We start from the raw sequence: 19,884 nt of genomic DNA, 5'->3' as shown, positions 1-19,884 counted from the left end.
TTCAATTAATGAGTTTAATACTTCGCTTTTCATAATTACTTATCAGTAAATGACTGTAATACCTTTATAATTTTATCAAATTTAATCATCCTAATGATAATTTGTTTTATATTATATATTACTATAGTATGTAATTTTTTCTACGCGAGATATCTTAGTATTTTCTGTATATCATCCTGCGCCAAATAATCTTAAAAAAAGTTGCAAGCTGAGTGCAAATGAAGTTTCTGGATATGTTTTACAAAACAAAGTACCATTGTTCTGATAAAAAACTTTCAAATAAAAATAAATGAGAATTTTACAATAATTCAGAAACCATAATTTAATATGAATTATTCTTTAGGAGATCTGATTTTTTATAGTGGACATTTCCTAAGAAAGTATTAATACCTATAGCAGTTTAATTATTCTTTGAAGCAATTTATTCTTGGATAAAATTGGTTCCGTTTTAAAATAGCTGTTTCGTTTTAATGCTAAGAATGAATAAAAATAATAAATAAAATTAATTATTTTAAATATTAAAATAATTTAATAGTAAACATTTCACAAACTCATCTTTCTAGCAGATTTGTGTGTTTTAAATCAAGTACATTTATAAGAATAACTGTAACTAAATGCTAGTTTTTCATATTTTGAAAATGTATAAAGCATTCGAAGAATGGCGCATGTGTTTCCGATTTCATTATGAATTTATGCAATACTAGATAAGATATTATTTTATTTTTTCTTATCATTTAAGTATAAATAATTTACGCTTATCTTGCAGAAACAACTTTAATTCTATAAAAATTTTGTGATGTTATTTAGCGTCTAACTGAAAAGTTCATCGCACGTTTTATACCATTATTCTTTAATACGTATTGTAATTTTAGGATAAAATTGTATTTATTTCTTAAATTTTAATTCTTTTTTTCTTTGGAAAATAAATAATGCTGAGCGTATTAAATTGAAAATTTACAATTTGATCTTCTAACAAACAGAATATTTATACTCGCTGATTTTCACGTGAAAGTAAAAATATTTCTTATTTCTTGGGTTCCTCACGTATATTATGTTTTATGAGAATAAATATAATTAGACGTGGAGATATTGTAAATATATTAATAATTATATATATGTTAGCACATAATACAAGAGCTATTTGATTTAGTGAGGATTGTTTTCGTGGAGGATTTGCTCAGTACAAACATTTTTATTATTTTCGAGAAAGCTACGTCGCTCCTCTTTAGTTAATTGTCTCCACTGTGTTCGAGCTGAAGACAAAAAATATGACCTCCTCTCCCTAGATAATTTTAATTTTAGATTTCTATATTGTCGACCATTAGTGGATTTTCAGAAAAAATTGGAATTAAGGAAAAAAAAATACACCCTGTGGTCATAAATAGTGACAGGTACGTGCTATTAAAAAATATCCTTAAAGAATGCAGAATGTTTATTTTATGCTAAAATTGCAAACGGGAACTGTAAATTTCCGTTTGCATTTTCAGCATAAAATAAACATATTTCTTATTTTAAAAACAACTTTTGTTCATGTGAAAGTATAACTAAAATGACTAAATTACATTTTAACCTAATTCAGACAAAATCTGAGAGATGTAATAATAACTGAAAAAAAATAACTGATATTAATCTCTACCAAAAGGGACTCAAAATGTTCTTCATGGTCTAAATTTTTAATATAATATATCTCTGAATATAATTAGCGAATAGGCTCAATCAAATTCAAACCTCTAGAAATGTTTTAAATATCATTTAAGGTTTTACTGCAGAGTTAAGAATAAAAGGTTTGAAGTTAATATAGTACATATTCATTAACGTGATCGTGAATGCAGTGACGTGATCGTTAATCTCAATTCAAACAACTTTAAAAAAAAATAGACTATTAAACTTAATGTACGAGCTAATAAAAACAATTACTTTTAGACATTTATTACTAGCATTTTGGTTAACTTTTGATTATTAACCGTCTATTTGTATTAACCATGATTATTTTGTTAGCGGAATCCATCTATTCTGTTAAACTATTCTCTTTCTCTGTCACTATTTTTTCATCATCGTAAACAGAATCAATATAATAAAGCTAATACCCTTAGAATTATTAATAATAGAGCTATCAGAGAGGAAACTAATCTACCATTGTTAGCTGATATCTGTACTCCTTAACTAACAAAGAGAAGTAATTAAATATATCATTTTTGCAGAGCAATTAAGCAGCTCAATTATTTAACTTCGTGATCTGTAAAATTAAATTTTATTTGTATGTTTGAGAAAGCAATTGAAAATAATTCACCAAAATGCTCTTCATGGTTTCACGTCATTTTACCCTAATATCAGAAACACAATACATATTTGATGTTTTGAACTAAATATGTTCGTGTTTTGTTTTTATAATGCATCATGCAAGACTTTACCAAGTGTACAATAGACCTTTATTCCCATGATTATCAGCATTTGCTGCTTTTTTCGAATGTTACTAATTAATGGCCACTATTGTTTCGAACAGGAATTTTTACAAAATAATCACTGTTACTTTTAGTGTAAAATTTAATTTCAGTCAAACAGATACCTGTCTATCAAAGTATTTTGTAATTGAAATATAACTAAGCTGAGAAAATTTCCTCAGTCATTTATAAACACTTAAATAGCTTTTAAATGAAATATTATCAGTTTTTAACCAATTAATAAATCAATGGAAGGGAATTTCCAATTTACGTTTATGTACACATATTTACTTGAATAATTTACACGTTTGTGTACATATGACACATCGTTTTCTCTAAAGATCTTGTACACAATACAAGACAGTGTAGATGGTTATTGTAAGTTGCGTTTTAGTTCAGACAGATGATTAAGTAAGATATGAGTTACGAAAATTTCTGGTTTTGTGACCAGTTGACTGAAACTGCAGAGCGCGATTTAGAAAGTACTTTTCAAAGTCAAAATTTGAAATAATTTTGAAGCTATCGTACACCTACTTATGATTTCGTGGTGAAAAGATGAGGAATTATATCTGTAATAAAAACAGAAGATAAAATTTTAATTGAGGAGCCTACTTTGAGATATTTAGAAATAAAAGCAGATTTTTAGTTATATGTCTTTTATCTACCTTCACGAGCTACGCAAAATATATAATAATCGTAAATAAAATATCTTCTGCGTAAAAAAAAATATAAAATCTTTTTCCTTCGAAAACATTATTTATTGCTGAAATACCCTTCGTAGATTGGATTTTATAAAAGCAGTCATAAAATCATGTTGAAAATATTTTATGATTTTGTGATCGTTAATATTACATCTGTGCTCGACAGTACATACTTTTTAAAAGAGGAAAAAGTCTTCTTTCTCTTTGTTTTATGCAATTAATTTTAATGTTGAATATTGCGGTGTGTAAGAAATGGAATATCAAAATGAAAAAAGTTATTATCCTAAAGCATACTATATATACGAACTCACCGATTCGTTGCAAAAACACCCCTGCGCTTAGACTTCGGTATGAAATATTTTCAGACTCTTTCAGCGGTACGTTAAAAGATAAACACTAAGCACGTTGTTCATTAAACGCAGCCAAGAAGAATGTAAACACGCCTGACTACAATCTCTCAGTCGGTCGAAACTTATTGCAAGGAATTACCCTTCGCGCTAACTTAGTTCGTAGCACATAGATGGCGCACATATCGACCAATGGCAATCGCCCAAGTAGAGTGGCTTTTGTATTGTGGTTTTTTTTAGAATACTTTTTTTTTTTATTTCTCTCTTCAGGAGGAATATATTGAAAACTTTTTCCTAAGCATCTTGTTTTTGATTGCGGAAATTTCTTTAAAGGCATTTACAGTACTTTCACTATATTTTTCCAGTACTTTTTTTATTTTCTCTCCTTTACTTGACCTGATTTCCGATGTTTATGTATGCGATGTGCTGTTCATGGGGGCATTGACGCGGAAAAGAATAAATTCTGAGAAAGCCTTCCGAACCGACCAATGCGTATTTATAAAAGCTACTTATAGGTATACCTACACAAAAACTAGCCGAATGCGAGTAAATAAATATTCTAAATAATTAAACTAATAAATCATCAGAGAGAAAAGTTATAATTTCAGAATTAAAAGAAAGTTATGAACGAAGCAAACACCTAACGCAGACCATTTTACTATTTATTAGTTCAAAGGGGCTTTGTCCCTGAGGGACTATTGTTTTCGTTTTGCGATTTTGCGTCGATTCACTACAAACGGCGAATCACTTTTCAAACTATTGCCATAAAGTATTATCGCCCTGTGTATACTTATAAGTATGCATACGTTACAAGTATGCATTGGGTCGGTTATATTTCAAGAAGTTAAATAATGAAAAATCTGAATAATGTATGCATATTCCTCGCATTGTGATAAGACAACGGTACATAAAGCCATTGAATTTTGAATGACGTAACCCTCCTACGAATATGGACATGTGGAAGACCAAATCTGAAATTTGTTTTATTATCAATTTCCTATTTTGTAAAACTTTAACAAATTTTTAATTAACAAACTCAAGGATTTCAAAGCGAGCAATGACAACGTTGTACAGAAGAAAACCTTTTTATCTCCAATGCGAGATTCTCTGTATCGGAAATTCTAAAGATATGCTCATTTTGAAACTATTTTGCGATATTGCAGTGGAACTGAATTTTATGGTAAGTGCGAAGAACGTGATATTTAATAAATAAACGTAACACACAAAAACGACCCTTTGGACGTAATTTAAAATCTGAAACATTTCAGATTTTTGTATTTTTTTGGAGATATTTTATTATTGCGAGCATAAGATACAGATTTTGAAAATTAAATTTGAGTACGATATATCGTGCATTTAACATAGTTAAAGCCTTTGAGTACATTATCCACTATTTAGCACAGTTTTAGTAAAAAATCAGAAGTTAGAATAACTGTCAAATCTTTATTTAATAAGTTAGAGAGTTTACTTAACTCAAATAGAATACAAATCAAAGGTTAGAAGCACTTAAATCGAAATGTTGAAAGTAAAGAACTTACAAAATACTCATTTATAAGTTTTAAATAGTTTCTGCCTTACCTATTAGGTAATACTATTAGAAGTATATTTCATAAAAGAAGGTAACATGCTGAAAAGAATGAAGCACAAGTATAATGCAAGTACAAAATATTTTTAAGACTTCTTGCATCTGAACTTAAGTAGAATCCTCTCTCGCCAATAATTATCGTTTGGCGTTCGTTTGTTTTTGACGTTGCCGAGTTTCATTATGCAAAAGTGATACTAATTTATTCTAACAAAATATGACTAAAATGCGTGTTAAAAAGTTTAATACAGGGATCTTAAAACAATTCATAATGCTTATTTTTCGGAAAAAAATTGAAAGTGAGACCTGAAATATAATTATAATTTTTATGGCATTGCCATCACAATTGAATATTTTCATGTAAGCAAATGAAGTACCTACCTTCTAAGAAAATATTGTTTCTGTACGAGACTAAAAATATAAAAACAATTTAAAAGATAAAGAATGGGTTTCTGAGTTTGAATTCCATATTAGGAAGCAACCCTCTTTTCTTTCTGCAGCGCTAGTTCCTTGATATTGCTCTGAACAGATGCAGGATTTCAAAACCAATTTCCTCGACATTCTGGAATTTGATCACGGCAACACACGCAAGAGCTATCTGCCTAAGCGGATTCAAGCCTCCATGGAGAGCTTTCCAAGGCAACGTCTTTGTACTTCTAGGAGAGTAACTCTCCGTCAGTCCGTTCGCCTTAATTCGAGCCTATATCAAGCTACTTAAGTCAAACAGCCTTGCCATTTCGACCACTGGTGGGTAGTACTAATCGAGGATAGTATTAATACCTCTTTACATGAATGATATAGTAACTAACCTTCTTCATATATGAATATGACTGTAGAGACATTAAGTTATTTCGAAGAAGGAGAGATGAAAAATGAACAATGCCCTCACCGGGACTCGAACCACGGAGTTTTATTTTACTCTTGATCTGTGTGGTCAGAAGAGATAATAATAATAACAATAACAAAATTCTGAAAGCTTTCAGATTTTATATTATGTCCAAAGAGTAATTTTTTTAATGTTTTGCCTGTTACCTTTATTTCTTAAATATCATGTTCTTCGCACTGAAGCCATATAAAATTCAATTCAAAAGCAGTATCATAAAATATTTAAAAACAGCATAACTTTAGAATTTCTGAGAGATAGTCTCGCTCGCTGGAGATAAAAAATTTTCCGTACAGTGTTGCCATTGCTCGCTTTGAAATCGTTGAGTTTTTTCAAAGAAAATTCGTTAAAGTTTTACAAAATGTGCCCATGTTTTGGTGGATGATAAAGTTATTTAAAATTTGATGGCTCTAGGTACATTCGTTTTTACACAGTGCGAGAAACATACCTACCTTCGTTATTTAATTTCTTTTAAAATAATACAGGACGATAATATCTGGTGGCGACAATTTGAAAAGTGATTCAGCTTTTTACGGTGATTCAAAGCAAAATCCTGTTTCGAGACTAATAGCACTTCTGTGCCTCTTTGAGCTAATAACAAAAACAGCAAAAACAACAATAACAAACAATAATAATAATAATAATAGTAATAACAACAACAGCAATGGTGATTAATTGCAATAGTATTAATAATAATAGTAACAACAATAATAACAATAACAACAACAGCATTAATAATAATAAGGAATAGAAATTTTATTTTGTTTCTCTGTTGGTTCAAATTAAAATACAAACTTTAGTTGTTTTGTTCCGTTTCCAAACATTTTTTGGCTACAAACACCATTCCAAAATAAATAACAGAATTTTAGGATTTGCCTCTGAAGTGCTTGATAGATGCAAGCAGAAATCAAATACTAGCGAGTATGCCCTTTCGTGAATGGCTGTGACTGCATCTTAATATCTAAACGTTACGTTACAAAGCAACCTCTTCAATGATTATATCTCTTGCCATTATAGTTGATTTTATGATTATGGCAACCGTAATGTTTAAGACATGCAATAAATAAGCAATCGTCATATCCGTAAGTACAGTTTCGAAATTTAGATGAGACTTAGATGGAGTATCACGTCGCACAATATCGACATGTAAAGATTTGAAGTTACTAAACATTTCTTATAAGAAGGATGATCAGTCAAAAAAGATATACTTCACTCTAAAAAAAAATTGAGATAACACATGTTCTGCTTCCTGGAAAAGTATTCTCAATAATGTTATGGTCGTTATAGAGAATAAAAAGCGACCTGACGTAAATTGCAAAGAATTTTAAATTATTTTCCATTTCAATCCAAGCTAATGATTTTACGTCAAAGTTTACAGCAAAATTGAATAACAAACTCTTTCTTTGAACTCTATCTGTGGGAACACGTTCATATTTAGGCTAGGAATAGTGATTCTATTGTTATTTGTATCGTATAAAATTCTCAAAATGGATATTTGTATCTACTGTGGTAGGAATTGACATAATTGAATTTCCTTACTAAAAGCATTGATAGAAACGTGTTCCATTAAACAGCTAAATAGTGCTTTCATTTAATCTAAATTTGCCTCGAAGCTTTTTTTCATATTTTACTTTTAAAACGGTTGTTCTTAGACGTGTAATACTAGTAGCATTGCGTTTCATTCTGAAATTTTTTTCTTTTTCTACGTTTTTCTTTTTTTTTCTGAGTTTCTTCTTTTTTTTCATTTGAATTAATATTTTTCCGGGATATAGATTTCATACGCGAGCTTAGGACGGAGATTTCGTACATGCTAGTAGTAACTAGAAAACTTTCACAATTTAATATTGATCTGTTTCTAGAAACCGCTACTATTAAACATAAAGAAACCATTCATTTCATGATAAAGGAAAATTACGTCAAAGAAGAATAATGACATTCATATATATTTATTTGTGTGTCAATCAATCCTGAATAGTAGAGAATTTATTTTCAAGATGGAAATGTTCAGCCGAATATTTTTGCATTAATGAAAAAGGCAAATTCGAAAATTAAAATTTTTGTTTGTAAATAATTGTTAATAGAAAACGCGACGTAACATCAGATTAGACTGATAAAAAGCAAGATAAAAGATTTAAAATCACTTTTTTCCTTGAGAAAATCATGAAACATTTCGTATATCCTTATTTCAACAAAAATATCCATTTTAACCGCTCTCGATTCCGTTAGAGCGATGCTTTTGCGTAACATATGTAGGGACAGAATAAAGGACTCTTTTTTCCAAAGCGGACTTTGAAATGGATTTAAAATGGATTCAAAAGAGGTTTTTTTCGTAGCATCTACATTTCGTACGAGCGGAACAGTGAAATTTTGTATGTGGGACTGCTAGAACATGTAGATGTGCACCTCCCTTTTTGGTTGCAATAGACCGCAACAGTATATAAAAGTATGTATACATAATACCTACTATGTTACCTGGTCCGGTGAGCTAACTGTTTTTATTGTTTATGCTGGAAAATCGCGTACTTTTTGCTTTGAAAATGAGTGAATTATATTGCGCATAAGTTCCGTTTAAGGTTTTTATGCCTTTAGTTACTCTGCATGCAATGGTTGTAGAACTATCAATAACTGCAAAGCTGTTTGAGTTCCACTAAGCCTAATAACGCCGCCATTTGTTTACATTAAAAATAATTACATTAATAAAATAATAAAGAGTATTATCATTAATTCTTTACTTATTATGACTTCACATCTTCATTCAGCTTCCATTAAAGATGAAATATGTATGTCCCTTTGCTGTACACTTATGTAAAACATTTAAACGTTTTTTAGCATTCATTTGCAATATTCATGAACAAGATGTTAGGCATATTAGTTAATCATTCTGAAGAAAATAATCATTAATAAAATAATTAAGATAGTTCATAATTAGGATACTTGGAGAATTTATATTTACTGAAAGTATTTAAATACAATAACTTTAATAAGAGCTTTATTTCGAAACGTTGCCATCTCTTATTGGGTAAATGCAAAATAAATTGCTTTAATTGAAAACAAAACTGAAATAAAATTAAGTCATGGAATTTAATTGAGTATGCACTGATGCGTAGATTACATAACGTTATAATTTTTGCCGCTACAAATCTCTCAGTATCAGCTTATGTTCAACTTGTTGGTTCTTCTATGAAATTTCAAAAGAAATTCCATAAAACTTGAATTAAAAAAATTGACAGACCTTATATTTTTTTTATAACTACTGCAATATATGTTCAGTTTCTTTAATGAGAATGAATGTTTTATGAAGCAAAATTAGCTGAAACCAATGTCGTCGTTTTTTAGAAAGATCTGATTTCAGTAGCGCTAATGGCAGTAAAAACTGCATTTCAAAATGGAAATTTGGCCATTGGCTTTTTGCGTAAATGGGTCGCTAGGAAAAAAGATGCCCAAACTTCAAATGTGTCTTATTGTCTCATACGAGCCAGTTCCCCTTAGAAAGTCCTCCACGAAGGCATCCCTCCCCTTAGGCAAATAGCCCTCGAGCCTTTGGCATATTCATACACACACACACACACACACATTCTAGGTTCTGATCCTTACTTCTGCTAAGAAATCTGTTTTTCACTCTATTTGGTCACCCAGACCACTGTTTACGAGTTTTTATCTTCCACATATCGAAATTTTCTCTTACGGATTTTTCATTGTGTACTTATCAACATAATTTTAATTTGATACAATCCGGTAATTACAAGAAGAGTATTTCTTCTCTGTTAAGCAATACATTTTTCGAATCTTTTTCGTTATTTACATAGTGCAAATGAAAGAATAGAAAATAGGCTTTCTGATCTCGTAAAAGAACTTCTGAGATGTCAAAAAGTTTCACACTTCAGGAGTAGTGGAAATTGTTGAATATAAATTTGTGAATATGCATTCTCAGCTTGCCAATAGATGGCGGTAGTATTTTTTCTAAAAGAAATTGTGATGTCAAAATTGTGTATATGTAGTAGCTCGTCTCTGGTGTTCTTTTTGAATAACGTTCTCCGTTTGCTATCTTAAATTCGACTCGTAGAAATTTAGAGACTTGTACATTTACTTCAGAAACTTCATTTTTTAAATATTTATATAAACATATAAGGAAGTATGTATATATATATATATATATATATATGCATATAAGGTATATATAAGGTTTATATATATAAGGTATATATAAAGTACATTATATGTATATATATATATATAATAATTTATTTCCTAAACCGTATTGATTAATTGATTATATTATCTCCTAAGTTTAATTAAAGTAGAATTATTTTAAAAGTGTGCATCCATACTGGTAAGTTATATTTTGAAAGATGTTTTGAAGTAATTTGAAAGCAAAATGTTAATAATGTTTTAACGGGGACTGGAGTTAAATCATCACGAAGAATAATATTACAATTGTAAAAGTAAAAATTAAAACATGTAATTATTGTCATTGATCGGAAATTAGTTGACTTTTCAAGGGGAACAAACCAACTCCCGTTCAATGATCAATAATTGATAGAAATACGTAAATATGAAAGTGTTTCGTCTTTACTCGAGTTATAAATTAAAGCCAAACCGGCAATTCTAGTCAGGCCAAATATTTCCGCGAATAGTTGTTACTCAAAGAACTGATTCTCATGAAGCATTTTAGTCAATTCAATTTGGAGTAAAAATCAATTACTGTAGAGAAATCTTGTAAAACTCGAGTAATCGTCCCCGACACTATCATCTTTATGTATTTGAGTACTATATTATTTGTAGAAATTAAACATTGGAAATTGTCATTATGAAATCGAAATCAAAGTAAAGTTGAAATAAACATAGAAGATTATAAAAAAGATAAATAATGCAAACTTTGCAAAAACAAATCAAAGAGAACATAAAAATAATATAAAAATAATATAAAAATAAAATAGAAAATAATATAAATAAGATCAGTGAATGTACATGAAGATATAAAGGCCAGAAAGGTATTAAGTAACTTACATTCTTTCTAGTGGGGGAGTTGGCAGTGTGTTCTCTTCGTGTCTGACTCAGAAGTGTAGGGTGTCCGAAAATTCTTAGCGGCAGTAGGGGCTTTGAATTATATCAGTCGGCAAGACTTGGGTGAAGAAATTTATGGTAGTGGGTGGGACTTGGAATTCTTGAGGGATGTATTTTGTGGAGTTCTTATCTGAGAGAGACCGTCTGTTAAGATTTTTTTAAAAATACTAGTGAATGGAAATTAATTAATTTCTGGCTAATTGTCGTGTCGCAATGATTAAGAAGTTAAGAAAGGAAAAAGGCATTTTCGCTATCCAAGAGCTAGTAGACAGTCTAAAGGCAGGAAATAGGCCCATTTTTTTAGTAACAGTATAGTAACAGTATATGTCTGAAGACAATTAGCTTTTTACAATGATGCACACTTTTAAAATAATTCTACTTTAATTAAACTTAGGAGATAATATAATCAATTAATCAATACGGTTTAGGAAATAAATTATTATTAACTAACTTTGCAGCAATTGCGCAAGTAATAATAACTTGTATTCGCACTAAATGGATTTAAGTTCATACAACATTTGATATATATATATATATATATATATATAAGGAATAATGTCTATACAGAAAAATTTCGGATATCATACTTCAATTAACATAGACGTTCTGGAATCCATTTGAACGATATATATATATATATATTTACTAAAGAAATATTGACTATATTATCTCCTAAGATTCATTTTAGTAGAATTATCTTAAAAGAGTGAATCCATAGTTAGTAAGTTCAATTTCGGAAATTGTTTTAAAGTAACTTGAATGTAAATTGTTAAAAAGTCCCCGTTAAACATTTTACCAACATTAGGTTTAACTCCTTTAAGATAATTCTACTGAAATTAATCTTAGGAGATAATATAGTACACATTTCTTTAGTAAATAAGTTGCGCAAGTAGTAGAATAACTCGATTTCGCACTAAGTGAATTTAAAATCATACAATATATATATATATTGGGTTGGGTATATATTATATTATATGCACAGGTATATACCCAGTCTTTTACTCGGCTCTGTTAGCTCTGTTTTAGTTATTTTTATATGTTGGTAAAAAGTGCTTTTTTTTGTTTCGAAAGTGATTGAATTATGTTGTTGTTATGTTGCAGTTAAAGTTTCTATGCCTTTATATAATCTGCACGCAATAGGCGTACAATTATCAACAATTTAAAAGTGGCAATAGGCATAACGCATCGGCTGTTTGTTTACATTTGAACTTTTAGTAGTCTGATGAATAAAGTTAGTTGATGTATTAACTTCACTGTCATTTTGATCTATGGGATCAAAAGTTAACTTTAAATGTTTATATAGCGACAATTTTGTCTTTCTACCCGTTGGCCAAATTGCTTTATTTTGCACAGAAATTCTAGTTTTAAATGCAGAAGTTATTTTTTTAACTGTTTTTAACTGTATTTGGCGCTTTAGGTTTTACTGCATTTTACAGTTTTTAATAAAGATGATTTGAGTTTTTTTATATATTTTTGCCTTTCCGTAAAATGAGAAATGAATCGATTGAAGGAGAAATATACGTATCTTTGACGAAATTCGAGAAAAGAAGTTTAAATGAAGTGCAGCAAAAAATGTGCAAAATTTAATAGGTAGTACAAGGGATTCATGTAGTATCCCCAACAGATTTTTCTTGGTTAATTCATCTAAATTCATTGAGCTGAAAGCTTGGCAAAATGTCTTTTACTGAAATACTTGGCAAAATGTCTTTTACTTTTACTTAATTTAGATATAGAACTGAAATCAAAAATCATCATAAAAAGTCCCTATTTATGAAAAATATCAGATGTAACCCTCAAGAAAATAATTCAAAAATAGCTGCTTTGAATTACATTATTTGGTTATTTATTCAAGTTATAATATTTTGAAAGTTTGATAAGAATGAATGATGAAGGATGTTTGAATTTGAAAGTTTCATATAAAAGTTTTGAAACTATTTTAAAGTACATACATTGCAAAGAAACGTTTTTAGAATAATGCTATTTAAGTTTCTAAACTGATAACCTGTATTACGAACATGGTTTTTCAAATATATTTTATTTTAAATATCTGAAAAAAGTTTCGTTTTATCTTGGACGTAAGAAAAATAATCCCTTTTAAGAGCTTAACTTGCACTTTGAATTGTTACGTAGCTCCACAGGGATTTTCTTACTGTAAATGGATACCGTTAGAAAAATATCCTTTTGCTCGAGGGATAAAGAAGTCCAGATTTTGAAGGCCTCTTTTTACTAGTAGCTGTAAATTTGTTTTCAGTTTCATATTTTTAGTTTCGAAATGATGTTAACATTTGATTTTTCCCCATGTTTTTTTATATGTCATAACGTATTATAACCTATTATCTATCAGTCGGCATATTTAATCATTATATTTATTATATTCATCCTATATCGATTACTTAATTGTAGGGTATTTATTTATTTTATTTACACAATTACGTTTAGTTCAGAATACATACTGTCATTACCATTTTTCTGCCAGAATGCTAATTCCAGTTGGCGCGTATTCAAATAAGGTAGAAAGATATATTATTTTTTAAAGGGAGATTTCAGATTGCTTAGACAGAGCCTGTTCCGCCTGCTGAAGGCTACGTTAGTACTTGAAATACTGCGTTAGCATTCTGTCTTAAGCGTTGCTTTCCTTTGTCCAGTAAAGCTTGTCATGCCGGGATATTCCTGAGACAACTTGCCTGTTAATTATATATGTATACTAACTTACGACTTGGGTTTAATCTGCAATTCTATCTTTTTGTTACGCCATAACTGCTGGTTGGTTTTATAATCACAATAAGTGATCACCTCTTGTGATTATAACGTCTTTATTATCTTTTACAGCCTTCTTACGTTTCCTTTTCTTACTATACATAGCGCTAAATCGCTTAGCTCTTTTCAGAGTCGCGACTGAGTGTATTCTTCCCAAAAGTGAGATAAAAAGATTAATGCTATTATCGTATTAGCTACTGATAAAAACATCTAACAGCGAACATCAACACCCGTATTTCTATACCGGTGATAACAAAACATAAACGGGTTCATTGAATACGATACACTTTTTTAATTTTAAGTGTAATTCGTTAAGGTAAAAACTAAAGAACATTTAGTCAAATATTTTAGTAAGGATTAAAAGATAAAGGGAACTCCCAAGATGTTCCGTTGACACTGAGCTATGGCTATAATTTGTTCCATTAATGATCGAACATGTCTGCGTCAAATTGAGGTTAACAGCCTAGATTACTTTTCTTATCTTACGTCAACATTGCTTACGTGAAACCTCTCTAGGCGACGGTGAATTAAATGAGCCGAAAGTGTAATATTTTTGCTAAACTAAGTTAAACTTCACAAGATAAATATTTTTCCAGTGTAACTTTGGTATCTTAAATAATTTTTTGGTTATTATTTCTGTTCAGCAACATTAACAATGTGGAACAATAATTATAATTGGAACAAAATTTGCTACGGAAATTTAATTCGCTCTTTGATTTGCGCCATAACTATATGTTACGAATAAATTAAGATATTAAAAACGTCATGTTTTACAGGAGCATTTTGAGGTGAAATTTGAAAAGTTTAAATAGAATATCATTTTGGGGAACATATTGTTACGGATTTTGTATTTATTTAGCTATTTTTAGTAGAATTTGTAATTAGAATTGTTTTATATTCCCGTGCAGTTCAGCACGAGACTTATTTGAAGAGAAAGCTACTCCGGATAAATTAAAATACAGGAGCAGGCGCATTTAACATTTTAATGAATATATATCTCGTAATTGTACTCTTTTGCGACGCAAAAAATCGAGAAAGTACCAGAATGTTCTCGTACAGGATTAAAAAGATTATAAAAGCTGGAAGAAAGCATCACAATTCAGTTGTTTACTTAATGCTGTTATTGACTGTAGCGAATTCGTGGTGTGATCGGATTAGTTTTCTCAATGTTTTGAATTGAGCTGTACTCAACGTTTCTGTAGTTTAAAATGAAACTACTGTGAGATATTGCTACATTGTACGAATATCTGAGGAAATTTCAGCATTTTGTTTTATTTGTTGTGATAAGAATACATTTTATTCACTTTTCATTGGAATTGTGCATTCAATTTATTACGAACCCTTACGCACACAACAGTATGAATTTTCATGTGAGAGTTGGCAGGGACCGGGCACTCGGACCACTCGGACGGCTTTCACAGACTATTCGGATATAGTCCGGAGCCCGCAACTGTTCAGAGAAACACCCTCTCGAGATCTCACGCGGCCCGCGCCAGTACTTAAGTTAAGTATACATGGGCATACACTGGCAACATTCTCATTATTGAGAATCTGTACAGTTTATAGTTGTCTTCGCAGGATATTTCCTTCCATGCTCAGAACAGCAGCTCCAACATGGGGAGTTTCTTCGAGGATGCTTAAGACGTGGTACTCTGTAGTTGCTGAACGTATTACACTGCATGGGGCCTCCATGTAGGGCATAACGATCACTACTAAAATGGAGAATCTGCTACGCTCAGCACAAAGACCATTCTTCCTAAGCATTACCCGAGGATATAAAACCTCGCCCACTAATGCTCTAAACGTGATTTCAGGACTGCCGCCTCTGCATCTCTTAGCTCAGCGCGAGAGTGCAATGTGCAATAGTGCGAGTGCTCCGACTTAAAGAGACAATAAGCTTATGGAACAGGACTTATGTTTATACTGACTATGAGCAAAGCATCCCGAGCCACCTTGCCACCTGGTCGAATTCAACATCTCGATTAACTGCAGGTCACCAACGTGGTTCAAAGCCACTGCAATCTACATCGATGGTTCCAAAGGAGAATGTGGCACCGGTAGCGGATACTATGTTCTACATGGGAACCAGATATTAAAAACCTGGGAAAGAAAGCTTAAGCACCACAACTCAGTTTTTCAGGTTGAACTGATTGCATTAAAAGCTGCACTTGTCTGCGCACTGAAAAAAAAAACTATTCTAGTATATATTCAGACTCAGCCTCTAGCGTTCAGGCAATCCAGGGCCCATGTAGTAAAAATCCACTCGTCAGGACCATACAAAAACTCTTACTAAGAACACCAAAATATTATAGGCTTGAACCCCAGTGGGTACCTGCTCACACCGGAATACTGGGTAATGAAATTGCAGATGCAATAGCCAAAAGAGCAGCAATTGACCCCCACTTTCGCACACTTTTGACCTGACTCTCCCGGGCTCGTTCTTAAAAGCTGAGCTGGGGAGAGAATTACTCAAACGTTGGCAACATCTGTGTGAGACAGAGACCACCGGCAGAAGAGTTCACTTCTTCACTAGATTTTTTCCAAAAGTCTGCCGGCTTCTAAAAAGTGGCTCATCTCACTTCACTCAGTTTCTAACAGGACATGGTCCCTTCATGATGTATTTGCATCACTTCAGACGACGCGAAAACGACCATTGCTTATGCGGGATGGTAGGAGATCCGGACCACTATCTGTTCGCTTGCAGAGAGACCGCCAAATATCATCATAGGCAACCAGTAGCAAACCATATCCATGCATGGGCCGAAGCTACTTCGAAAAATCGCAATGCATTGAAACGCATATGCGATTGCATAAATATTGCACGCAAAATCTTAGACAGGCTGGAGTAATTCTCAGCTGCCATCCTCGTCACCAGCACAGCCCCTGTATGCTCTGTACCTGGAATGAACTAATTTTATCTTAAGTTAGCTTATTCGGCTTTTCTTATTCCCTGTATACTTATCTTTTGAACTGTAAACCTGACTTATGAACCTTGAATTATGTATTTTGCCTTATTTTATGTATTGTTTTCACTGTTTTGCTTTTTTTTTATTTTATGTATTATTTTGCTTTTTATTAGTTTACTTCTTATTATTTTTAGTATTGCTATTTAGTATTTAGCCCTATTTTAGATATTACTTTTACTGTTTATCAGTCACTTTGTTAATTGCTCATACATTGCACTGTACTCATTTATTGTTCACGTTGTGGGTGTCTTTTGTAACCACCTAGCCATAACTCTGTAAATATGTAACTAAAATTGTTCTTCTCACCCGCAATGCACCCTTCTTCCATCACTGCACTATCGTCTCATCCAGCATTTGTTTGCACTGCCCCCAGCACTCGTCTTGAGAATGATATGTATATATAAGTGTGTTATGTTGATCTAGTTATTTCCGTCAGCGGGGCTACCTGGCTGATATGCTAACTACGCAGTGGACCGGCTGCCTCGCTGTCGGTGGAAAGAAAGTTTATAGCTGTTTGGCATCTAATAGTTAATGCAGTTTAGATTGAATGCGTGTGGATCTAATACACATTAGGCACGGATTGTCATAGTGCGTCCATTAGCCCCTGTCTGCTCTATGAAACATTGCATACATAACATTGCATATCAACATCATTATATCAGATATACATTACATGAAATACATTGTATAAAGATAAATTACATACTGATTAGCTTGGTTCTATGGTACATTACAGACAGATCAAAATCATTAAATGCAGATACATTACATACAGATCAGATACACTTTAAACTTAAATTATCATTTTATCACATGGGGCACTGATTATAAAAATAGTACTGTATGGTATTATTTAGCAGAGGATGTCTCTGCTTTGGGGCAAGCATATTTTGCAATCATTGATTTGATCAGTATTATAGACTTCTTATTCAGCAATTTGGTCTTAATGGACTTAAGATCAAAAGACCCTGTGCATAGTTCGCTACTCAGCATTTCGAGGTTTTGCGTTAGGCCTCGAATTTCCTCTGAATGAATGGCTGTTTTATGAGATATCGTTTGTATTCAGCTACATTGCTTGCTGGGAGTGCATTGTGGAATTCCTGGCTTAGAGGGCAAGTAGTGTTTTGCTGTGACATCCAAATATAAATTCAACAAAATGTTTGCATACACTGAATCGCATCATATTGTGCAAATGTAATGCTAGTTTGTAATCCGCTATTTTAAATGTGGATGACTGACCCCACATGAGAATGTGATTGCTGATTGATATAGTAACCACAGATATTCAAGAAGCCCAACTGGTAAAATAATGCTGACAGCAGACATTTGAAATGCTAACAACAGACAAAACACACGGCATATGTGTTTAAAAATCAAAAGCATTAGGATTATTACTAGTATATTATCGCTTTCCCCTCTCCAGCCTACTAAGGAGTAAATGAAATTAAGGGATGTAGGTGATTACGAAATTCTGTGGAAAGAAGCATTAATATAATTATTTCTAATTATTCTTCTAAAAATTCGAATTATAAATACAACATCTGTTAATGCGAATCACATATCCTTGAAAAAAGTCAATAGTCAGCAAATGTTTCAAAATCAATCTTTGCGCGGCCTTTTGGAGCTATGTAAGATATTAAAATCAAATTTATGTTCTCAGCTGAGATCAAATTTATGTTCTCAGCATATCTAAACAAAAGATTACAATGGGTCACCTGTGTATGGTTAGTAACCATGTGACCATTATTGTCATTCCATGTGAAAAAAATGAAACGAGTTTAATAGTAGCATTTAGTTTTTTTAAAGATTAGAACAATATTATTGACATTAGAAATGTTGTATCGTAAGTGGTATCATATATCGTCCTGAAAGTTGCCAGGTTTTAGTGGTGTTTCAGTTCGATATGGCCATAATTTCACTTTCAAATTAATGCTATACCTATCTTAATAATTTGAGAGATTTAAAAAAAAATAATATTTTATGCAAATATTTATTTCATAATTCACAATAGATAATTGTTTTGCGCTTTTATAATTATCCATTTAAATTAAAGAAATATAATTGACAAGCTTTAGTAAAAAAGTGTTATTACAGTATGAAGTGAGTAATGAGGAAAAATTTCATTAGAAACTCCAACGTTTAGCTTAAAAGTAGTTCCGCATTTCTAGTTTCTGTTTTAGTATTGATCTTTCCAGTTTCGCGTGAGTATAGATTTCGGATTTAAAGCTTGATAAAAGTTGGCTGAAGAAGATTCTCGTTATTGGTCCATTTCGCAAACTTACTTAAAAAACCAATACCAGGATTTTTTAGATCATTAGAAAAAATTGTCTCTTCAGCTTCATGTGATGAAAAGTGTCTGTGTTCGACATATATTCCTTTGCAGAAAATTATGATTTCCTACGCAGTATTAACTATGTCATGAATAGAACTTTTAAAAATATTAATGATTTTTAGACTTTTGTATTTATTTGTTTATTAAGTAAATTCAGATGTAATACATTAAGAATGTTTCATAATATCAAAATTAGTTGAATTCTAATTTGCAAAAGGTACGATTTTTAAACTGCTAGACATTTTGCCTCCAAGCTTAAGAAATTATTTTTCTTTAAGTAAGCAGAGGCAGTATCATTTTAAATAGGAATTCAAATGACTAACTACAACAAAAGCTTAGTTGTAAAAGCTTAAAAGCTGCAAAGTTGCAAAAGCTTAAAACCTGCAAAGTTGCAAAAGCTTAAAACCTGCAAAGTTGCAAAAGCTCAAAAGCTTAAGCAACAAAAGCTTAATACTGACAAAGTTGCCAGACAGGCGTTGTGGTTCTTCTCCTTCTTCTTTAGGCTGATTTTGTCAGGTATCAATCATCTCTGCTAAATAGCATTTTGTGCCAAATGCAAGAAACCCATTCTTTCCTATCTCCATTTGCTTGGGTTGCCTACTTTGTTTATAAAGTCTCACAGATCCTTAATACAGCTCAGGTGTAACTCTTTAGTACTGGGAACACCTAAAGTAGTCAAGCAAGTGAGAGCAACTGCATCACACTCATATATAATATGAAGTGCTGTTTCCTTATTCTTACAGCATTTTCTGCATATAGGATCTTGTTGAAAAAGTTCCATAGTAAGAAGGTGTTTTCTGAAATAGTAGTG

At 31.4% G+C, this 19,884-nt stretch overlaps 1 protein-coding gene across 3 annotated transcripts in view; it reads right to left on the bottom strand.

Moving 5' to 3' along the window:
- LOC118189579 (uncharacterized) overlaps nt 1–19,884 on the bottom strand; it is a 1,110,938-nt gene that overhangs the window by 411,181 nt on the left and 679,873 nt on the right. The window contains exon 1 of one of the 3 annotated variants that reach the window (XM_085825601.1): nt 3,454–3,615. The exons of the other annotated variants lie outside the window; for them this stretch is intronic. The gene's annotated coding sequence lies outside the window, so the exon portion shown is untranslated. Of the gene's footprint in view, nt 1–3,453; nt 3,616–19,884 lie in introns of those variants that run through there. 3 annotated transcript variants of the gene reach the window in all.

Source organism: Stegodyphus dumicola, chromosome 10 (genome assembly GCF_044657685.1).
Source record: "Stegodyphus dumicola isolate Sdum_Otavi_A_Nest chromosome 10, ASM4465768v1".
Taxonomy (NCBI): Eukaryota; Metazoa; Arthropoda; class Arachnida; order Araneae; family Eresidae; genus Stegodyphus; species Stegodyphus dumicola.
Note: the sequence above shows the minus strand (reverse complement) of the source record. Positions and strands in the feature narration are given on the sequence as shown.